The sequence below is a fragment of the Pan troglodytes genome, chromosome 1, assembly GCF_028858775.2.
Source record: "Pan troglodytes isolate AG18354 chromosome 1, NHGRI_mPanTro3-v2.0_pri, whole genome shotgun sequence".
Lineage (NCBI taxonomy): Eukaryota > Metazoa > Chordata > Mammalia > Primates > Hominidae > Pan > Pan troglodytes.
The window spans coordinates 40,497,934-40,507,205 of NC_072398.2; the positions used below are offsets into that span (position 1 = coordinate 40,497,934).

The following is a 9,272-nucleotide window of genomic DNA, read 5'->3' on the forward strand; positions in this document are numbered from 1 at the left end:
AGGAATGAACACAACTGTCTGGATGAGCTGTGGCACAGGCATTCTGCCAAGAAGAGGAAGCTGGCAGAAGAGGCCTTGGTAAGTCTGAATTCTTGCCTCAGTTCTGGTACTGAGTTCTCCCTGCACATTACATTCCTACTGTGAACCATTCACTCCTCCCTTCCTCCATTAATTTATCTAATTGATATCTATTAAACAAATGCCTACCATGTTCTTGACCCTGAGCCACATGTGAGAGATTCACCAGGCAACAAGACAGATGGGAGGAGCCCCACTGCTATGGTCAAAGGTTTGTGTTTTCCCAAAATTCGTATGTTGAAACCTAACTCCCAAAATGATGGTGTTAGAAAGTGGGACCACTGGGAGATGATTAGGTCATGAGGGATTAACATCATTATAGAAGAGACCCCAAAATGTTAGCTGGTCCTTTCACCACATGAAGACACAGCTAGAAGGCACCACCTATTAACCAGAAAGTGGGCATCAGCAGACACCAAATCTGTTGGCAGTTTGTTCATGGACTCCCCAGGCTCCAGTACTGTGAGAAATAAATGTCTGTTGTTATAAGCCACCTAGTTTATGGTATTTTGTTATAGCAAGCCAAATGGACTAAGACACCCCACCCTTGTGAAGGGGACAGAGGACTAGAAATAATGAACAAATCTGCACTGAGCATAATCCATGGCACATAGTACTGCAGAGCAGTGCTGTACAGTGCTCTTCAGGGCCTCGCAGGAGGTGCAGGTAATAAATGTAACAGTCTGAGATCATCTTAAAATGTTGCTCCATCCCTGCTTCATCCCTTCACTATCTGTCATCGTGTACTATTCAGGGTTTTTTCATAGTAATTATATATATTTAACATTTTATTACATTGTTTATTGCCTGTCTCTGTCATGTGAATAGAAATTCCATAAGGGCAGAATTTTTGTCTCATTCAGCACTCTATTCTCATTGCCTAAAATCATGTCTGGCACATGATAGGAACTCAAATTCCTATCTATCTATCTATCTATCTATCTATCTATCTATCTATCTATCTATCTATCTATCTACCTATTTAGCTAGGTAGCTATCTACCTACCTACCTACCTATCAATATAGCTACCCATCCATCCACCTACCTATCTACCTTCCTACCTATTTATAATCTATTTAATTCTTTATTTACTTATGATAGCCTACAGAAGCTAATGAATTCTTAGAGGCAATTAATTATCTTAAGAGTTCAGAGAAGAAAGAAGTAAACATATGAAAAGATGCTTAATTAACATCATTAGTCATTACAAAACTGCAACTTAAAAGCACAATGAGAAACCACTATACACCTATTAGAATGGCTAAAATTAAAAAGACTGGCCATACCAAATACTGCAACAAGTGGAACTCTCAAACATTGCTAGTGGAAGTGTAAAATGACACAACCACTTTAATGATACAACCACTTTGGAAAATGTAGTTGTATCATTTTGGTACTTACTTAAAAAGTTAATCATATATTTACCATAAGATCCAGCTATTTAACTTCTAGGCATTTACCCAAGAGAAATGAAAGCATATGTCCACATGCTATGGTGTAAATGTATTCCCCTAAATTCATGTGTTAGAGATGGAGGTGAGAGGATCACTTGAGGCCAGGAGTTCAAGACCAGCCTGGGCAGCATGGCAGGACCCTACTTCTACAAAAAAATTTTAAAAGTAGCTGGGCATGATGACACATGCTTGTGGTCCCAGCTACTCAGGAGGATAAGGTGGAAGGATCACTTGAGCACCAGATTTGGAGGCTGCAGTGAGCTATGAATGTGCCACTGCACCCAAGCCTGCGTGACAGAGTAAGACACTGTCTCTAAAAAGAAGAAACACAGAAACTTAATTTACAATGCAACAGTGTTGGGAGGTGGAGTCTTTTGGGAGGTGTTTAGCTCATGAGTGGTCTGCCTCATGAATAGGTTAATGCCCTTGCAAAAGGACTTGACAGAGGAAAAGTTAGCCGCTTTTTACTCTTCCTCCTTCTTCCACATGAGGACACAGCGTTCCTCCCTTCCTGAAGACACAGCATTCAAGGTTCCAGCTTGGAAACAGACAGCAGCCTTCACCAGATGCTGGTGTCTTTATCTTGGACTTCTCAGCCTTGAGAACTGTGAGAAATAAATTTCTGTTGTTTATAAATTACCCATTCTCAGGTGTTCTGTAACAGCAGCATAGACTAAGACACGACACTAAGATTTATACATGGATGTTCATAGCAGCCTTGTTTGTAATAATAAAAAACTAGGAACAACCCAAATGTCCATCAGCGGTTATAAACAAACTGTAGTGCATCCATGCAATGGAACCCTGCTCAGCAATTAAAAGGAATGCATGACTGTGTGAATGAAGCCAGAACAACAAAAACTGTGCAAACTCTATGACTTCATTTACATAAAATTCTATGACATGGAAACCAATCAAGAGTGACAGAAAGATCAGTGGTTGCCTAGGGGCTAGTGTCAGGGCTGCAGAGAGGGACAGAGAGGTGCCACAAAAGAACATGAGGAAACTCCTGGAGACAGTGAACATGTTCATCATCTCAATCATGGTGATGGTTTCACAGTTATATATTTATACAAAAAAATTGAATTGTAAATTTTGAATACGTACAGTTTATGTGTGTTATTTATACATCAATTAAAAATGAAAAAAATAAAAGCTACACTTTTGGCAATTTGAAAATTTCAACGTTGCTCTGTGAATATGCAAGTCCGGCAAGACATTTACGTGTCTTATAGATTAGACTGTAATGATAAGGCATCTACTTCCACCTGGAAGAAGTTTTAAGAAGAATGCTAGTTAACGTGTATTGAGAATTTGTTATGTGTCTACAAGCGGGCTATGTACATACACTATGTGAGTTAGGCCCCACAACAATTGTGAGGTGGTTCCTATTATTATCTCCATTTTCAGTTGATAAAATTGAGGCTCAGGAAATTTAATAACTTGCCAAAGACCTCAGGACTGCTAATTGGTATAATAAAAATTTGAAAACAGGCTCATTTGATAGTTGAATTGAGCCTCTTAATTTCTATGCTATTGGTAATAGGTACTTAGTTTTTAGAGAAATTTAGAATGGGTTGGAGGGGTTTTGGAAGGAGACAGTTGAGTCTAGTGCTGAGTATTTACTAAGTATCAGTAAAATACTTAGTTCAAATATTAATTTTGCAAATCTAAAGTATAAAGCAATGTGTTGTGATTCCATACTTAGAAATTCTTAAAACTGTCCTCTTATCTATTTCAAATTTGACATCTTTCTTCCATCTCTACCTTTATACAAAAAAATAAATGCCGTCATAACCAGTGCCACCATAACTTCTTGCCTGGATAATTGCTCAGCCTCCGGCTGGTGTTCCTTGCTTATATGTTCCACATAGCAGCCAGGATGATCATCTGAAACCTGAAATAATATCTTGTCACTTTCTTTCTGAAAGCCATCTAGTTTTTTTAGGACATTTAAAATAAAATCCAAACTTCTAATCCTAATTTTACTATGTACTTCTTTTGAAAACCCCAAATGACAGTCTCGCTATGTTGCCCAGGTTGGAATGCAGCGGCTATTCACAGATGCAGTTAAAGAGCACTGCAGCCTTGAACTTCTGGCCTCAAGGGATCCTCCACCTCAGCCTCCCATGAACTGGGACTGTAGGCACACAATACCATGGTGGGCTTCCTACATACTCTTCTCTGATCTTGTCTTCTGCCATGCTCTCCCAGACTCTCTACTCTTAGTGTTACTAACCTTCTTTCTGTTTCCCAAACACATAAAATGAGTTCTGCTATGGTTTGAATGTGTCCTCTCCAAAATCTTGTGTTGCCAATGTAATAACATTAAGAAATGTAACCTTTAAGAAGTGATTAGGCAATGAGGGTTCCTTCCTCATGAATGGGATTAGGTGCTCTTCTAAAAAAAAGCTTGAGAGAGGGAGTGCAGTTTGTACCCTTTTCCCTTCTTCCTTCAGCCATGTAAGGACACAGCATCCCCCGCCCCAGCACAGAGACTGCAACATTCAAGGTGCCATCTTGGAAACAGAGGCCAGACCCTCACCAATGAACGTGCTGGTGTCTGACCTTAGACTTCCCAGCCTCCAGAACTGGAAGAAACATATTTCTATTCATTATATATTAACCAGTCTGTAGTATTCTGTTACGGCAGCACAGAATGGACTAAGACAGGTCCCATCTCATGCCTTTTGTACCTGACGTCTTCTCTTCCTGAAATGTTGATCCTTTAGGTTTCTGTATGGTTCACTCTTTCTCATTCTGGGTTCATCCCAATGTCAGATTTTGCATAACTACCCCAAGTAAAGCAGTCCCACCGTTGGCCCTGTAGCTCTGTTTTCTATTACATTACTAAATTTTGTTAATTTTCATAGCACTTACTACTATCTGAAATAGTCTTATATATTTATTTGATTATATCTATCTGTCTCACCTAAATATGTTTTCTGTTCATAGGACAAAAAATGTGTCAGTCTTTCTTTACCATTGTAACCCCAGAGCTTAGAAGAATGCTGGGCACACAATAAGTGCTTAATAACTATTGAGGGACTATACTGACTGCACGAATAATAAGTGGTCTGTGATGAGATGTAATCCCAAACTTTGCCAGTAGGTATTATAGTCCAGCAACCAACAGTTGCAGACATTAATATGCCAACCTGGATGGCTGCTACCACCCATGTGTCAGAGTCTATGTTAATAATTTATTTCTTAATTTTTAAATTAAAAATTCCATATAGTGAATGGCACCACAGGGACAAGCCTTGTAAATATGATGTGACATCCAAATCACAGAATTCCCTCTGATTCAGTAGGCCCAAACTCACCATCTGAACTGCTTTATTTTTAGGGTTGCATGAACTCAGCCTGGCCTCAGGGCTGGGGTAAATATTATCTAGCAACACCTTTCCTTATTTCCCTACATTCTCTCTCTGTAATGATTTGTTTGGGAAATCACCTCAGCCTAAACTCTAGTTGAATATTCACAATTGCTTCTGAGCATCACAAATCATTTGCTTCCTTGGTGCTATTCTGAGGATGGAGCTTCATAGCGCCACTCTTTGGATTACTGAACCTGCCAACTCTCCCTTCTGGCTGCCAAGAATTAGCAGTATCAATAAATACTCAGAAAAGTCTGCCATAAATAAGCCAAGTTCCTACCCATTATAATCAATAAATAAATTATGGTGGTGCCAGGCAGTAGCCCATCTTGTTAGGAGGTCTGTCTACAGTTTTTTTTTAGAGCCCAGGTTTTAGGTGGCTCTTCTTGGTGGTGGGCAAGAAGCACTGGGAAGAAACCTAGATCAGAAGGTTGATGGGGTCAGAAATAAATGGACTGACCTGTCTCTGAATGATGAAGCATTTCTTTGAAAATCTTTCTTTGTGAGGGCTGTTTCCAAGCTGCACAGAAACAGGAAACAAAAGAATTTTCCTTTTTATTTTCTTAACAAACAAACTATTCCTTGGCTGTCTCTTTGTAGATGGGTGCCGTTGACAACACAGAGAGAAGAGAGAACCTAAACAATGAAACAAGTCCCCTGCCCACGTGCTGTCAGACACTGGAGAAAAGAACAAAACCAAAGAAAAGCCACTGAGCAAACACAATGGCCTTGTCTTCTACCTTTCTTGTGGCACAATGCAGGACTGGACAGCACTGTCCTCCCCGCCCCCATCTCCTTCCCTCCCTCTACTCTCACCCCCCTCCACCAGCCTTCCTGCTCCCAAAGCACATTACTGACTAGCAGCTTGCCAGTCCAGATTGTAGTTTTAATCCACCAACTAGTATTGCAGCTCATAGAATGGCTTTGGATTTATGAAACAGTCTGAGGGGAAATAAAGTGCCCTAGTTTGTAGATAATAAAAGCTAAGAGTGGTGCATCCAGGGAGAGAGGTGGGGTGCCAGGGGTTCTTAGGAAGGTAGTGGTACCACCCACTGCCAGAGTCTCTTTTGAATTGGCTTTATCCAGGAGTCCCAAAAGCCCTTTAAACTACTTCATGGTAGCCTTTGACAGAGAACTCTTTGGCAGTGACTTGGAGAGGGTTTATGAAGACAGTGCTCAGGCTTTGGTCATGACACAGGCAGATTGGGGATGGAGTGGTACATGTTTGATTGCAGTGTGTGTTGAGGGGCAAGGGGGCAGGTCTTGGTACAATGACAGCTAGCATGAGACCTTGAACTCAACATGGATTTTAAAAGTGTTTGTTTAATGCATGAATAAAATAATGCTCATGATATTTTGTGGTCTTTAGTGACCAATCATAGTAGACGTCTTAGAATTACCAAGCCCTAAGGAATACTAAAACCCAGTCTAATAAACTCAGTAAAACCAAGAGTGGACTCTAATGTAAACTGTGGACTTTTGGATGTACCTCTCTGGTGGGGAATGTTGATAATGGAGGAGGCTAAGGCTTGTGTGGGGGTGGCGAACACATGGAAAATCTCTGTATCTTTTGCTTATTTTTCTGTGAACCTAAAACTGATCTAAAAAAAAAGTATATAAAAAATTCATAGCCACATAAATTGGCAGTCAGATCTGGTGATTCAGCTGAACCTTTATCTAAGTATATAGAAAAGAACACATATTTTCTGATGTTTGAAAAAATTGCTGTTTTACCTTGAAACTAATAAAACAAAATTGGCACAACTTATTTTTTAAATGCAGTAAAAATACTTAGTCTGTCCTACAGCCTATATTCATCTACTGTGGACATCATTTCCTCGCCATGAAATTTCCGTGGAATCTATAGGAGGCAAACCTGGGATTAAAGCCTGAATTTGCCATTTAATAATGAGAAAACCTTGGAAAAGTAAGTTAAACTTTTGTGGCCTGTTTTCTCACCCACACGATGGAGATAGTCTACATATTCTCAAAGGGCAGGGGTAATGCCTCTGAGAGACAGCCTGTGGGAAAGTGGTTTGCAAATTACACAGTGATACACAGACACTAGTTGTTATTTTGTTCCATTTGCTCTTTTTGGCTTTTGGACAAATGTTGCCTTTGAGTATAATGAATTTAGTGTTCAGATAAGCTTTCTCCCCTCCCGTGCAGGGTGGCAGGGGTTACATGTGGGTTTCTGGACTCGATGGAACATTGGAGGGACAGGAGATGGCTGTCCCAGGGCCCCTTCCAGAGCACATTGTAGAGCTGGATCAGTAGGCATGGTTCAGGAGAAGGGCAAGTTTAGGTTTTAGTTGTGACTTTACATTGGTACTTAAAACAAGCGTAGTATCAGTTGCTTGATATTTGTGTCTGTGTGTGTGCTTCCTATAAAACTCAAACAAAATACAGTCATAAAATGGCACTGGCTCACAAACCCGGAACATTATGAAATCAGATAGCAGGTCTAATGAGAACTAGAGTGAATCAAATGAGCAGCATTCCTTTAAGATTGATTTCCATAAAACTTGGGAGGACGAGGGTTTCAGGAAAAGAGAGGCAGGGTAAGCTGGGAGTGGGAAGGAAAAGGAGTTTGGTGGGACCAAAGCAGTGACCATAGCATGTCCAGAGGCATCCTCTAGATGTAGTTATAATGGGCAAAGGCAGCAGATTGGAAGAGGCATTTAGAGGAGAAAGGGCCAGTTTTCCAAACAAGGCAAAAATAAAAATAAAAAATAAAATAAAAATAAAACAAAACACCTTGCAACTTAAGAATCACGAAATAAGTTGATGTATGACTCACACTTGACTCGTGTTTTCCACATGGCTACAGGGAATCAGCACACAGTCAGCTTCACTCAGCAACCCTGAGTTTTGTGTATGCTTATCAAACAAAACTTTTCTCTTTATAAAAAATCCATACTGCCCCTAAACTCAGTCTGGGCCCAGGGCCAGCTGAGCCCATCTTTGTGGCCCAGAATATCCAGGGCCTGTGAGCTCTCCAGGCATCATCTGCAGGACCCAGGCTTCCTGGAGGAAACATGCCCAGCTCTGAGGGTTCTAGTGTTGCCTGTTCTCTTTCTTGCTTCACAAGCTTAGAAATGCACAGTAAAGAAGCATAGAAAAACAGAGTGAAATGTCTGGAAGGGATTTTAGGGATTATTCAGTCCATTGCCTTTAGAGACGAAAAAAAAAAAGAAGGCTAGAAAGGAGAAGCAGCATGCTCTGGATAGGGCCACAGTTAGACTTGAACTTGACTCTCAACTTCTAGTCCTGTGAGCTTCAGACAATGGGGAGGGTTGTCACTCTAGCAGAGAGCACAAAGTGATTAATTTTCATCTGACTCATTTCACTCAGCAAGCATTTCCTGTGTTCTTCCATCAGGTCTGTCTATCTGGATGACTGTCAGTCCAGCAGAGACATAGAAATGTGCCATAAATAACCGAATGCATCACAAAAACAGAACAGGAGCTATGAGTGTTACTGAAGGCTTGATTTGAGTTCTCACCTGAGAAACGGACACCCCCTAGCCCACTCCCACAGTTCACACTGGTTCTTCTACCTACAAGCCGAGTCTTCACTTTCTTAAAAGGGGACGTGGACATGAATTGACTAGGCCACACATTTATCAATTTGAAGCCATTACTTTGCTTCACAGATGTAGAAGCCCCATTTCTCGACAAAGAAGAGGAAAGAAAGAGGAAAAATGAAGGAATAAATGATAGAAGTAAAGAAGAATGTAAATAAACTTTCTGGTCTACACAGAATAAAAGGATCCAGTCTAGCCAACTAGACAAAAGTTAGTTTCTCAATATTAACATGCCTGTTGCCTCTCTTCTGTTTCCAGCCCTGGAATAATAAGTTTCACTTTTTCATTTCTTCACCCAAAATAAAACTTGAACTTCTCACTTCCTCATCTTTTCATTTGCAGATCTCAAAAGCAGCCTCTTCCACATCTACCCTTGGGGCATGTCTGGCCCACTCCCCTACGGCCTTGAATGTCACAAGAAGTTCTTAAATGTGTTCAGTTGCAAATATATTTTACCACTTTATTTGCAGCTCCCGCACATTCTTGGATCTCAAAAGCCACTTTAGCATCAACTAGGGGCTGTTCTGAGGTCCGGACAGCTGTTGCAAGGTGGTATCATAGGTTCTCAAGCCCTGGCTAAGAGTAACTTAACAGCAAGTAATCATTCCATGATGCTGAATCTCACCTGTTAGGTACATGCCACACTGCCATCCCTGACTTCAGAGTGTGGCTTTCTCTCCTGCATTATTAAGGTAGAAAGACATTATTTGAGATGAACTATAAATGTATATATATAAATTTATCTCTGTGCTTGTTATTTTTTAGCTTCCGAG

At 40.5% G+C, this 9,272-nt stretch overlaps 1 long non-coding RNA gene across 1 annotated transcript in view; it reads left to right on the plus strand.

Moving 5' to 3' along the window:
• LOC107970012 (uncharacterized) overlaps window positions 1-8,952 on the plus strand; it is a 37,264-nt gene extending 28,312 nt beyond the window's left edge. The window contains exons 5-6 of the long non-coding RNA XR_001712214.4: window positions 5,514-6,840; window positions 8,295-8,952. This is a non-coding gene — a long non-coding RNA (uncharacterized LOC107970012). The remainder of the gene's footprint in view (window positions 1-5,513; window positions 6,841-8,294) is intronic.
• Window positions 8,953-9,272: the final 320 nt, after the last annotated feature.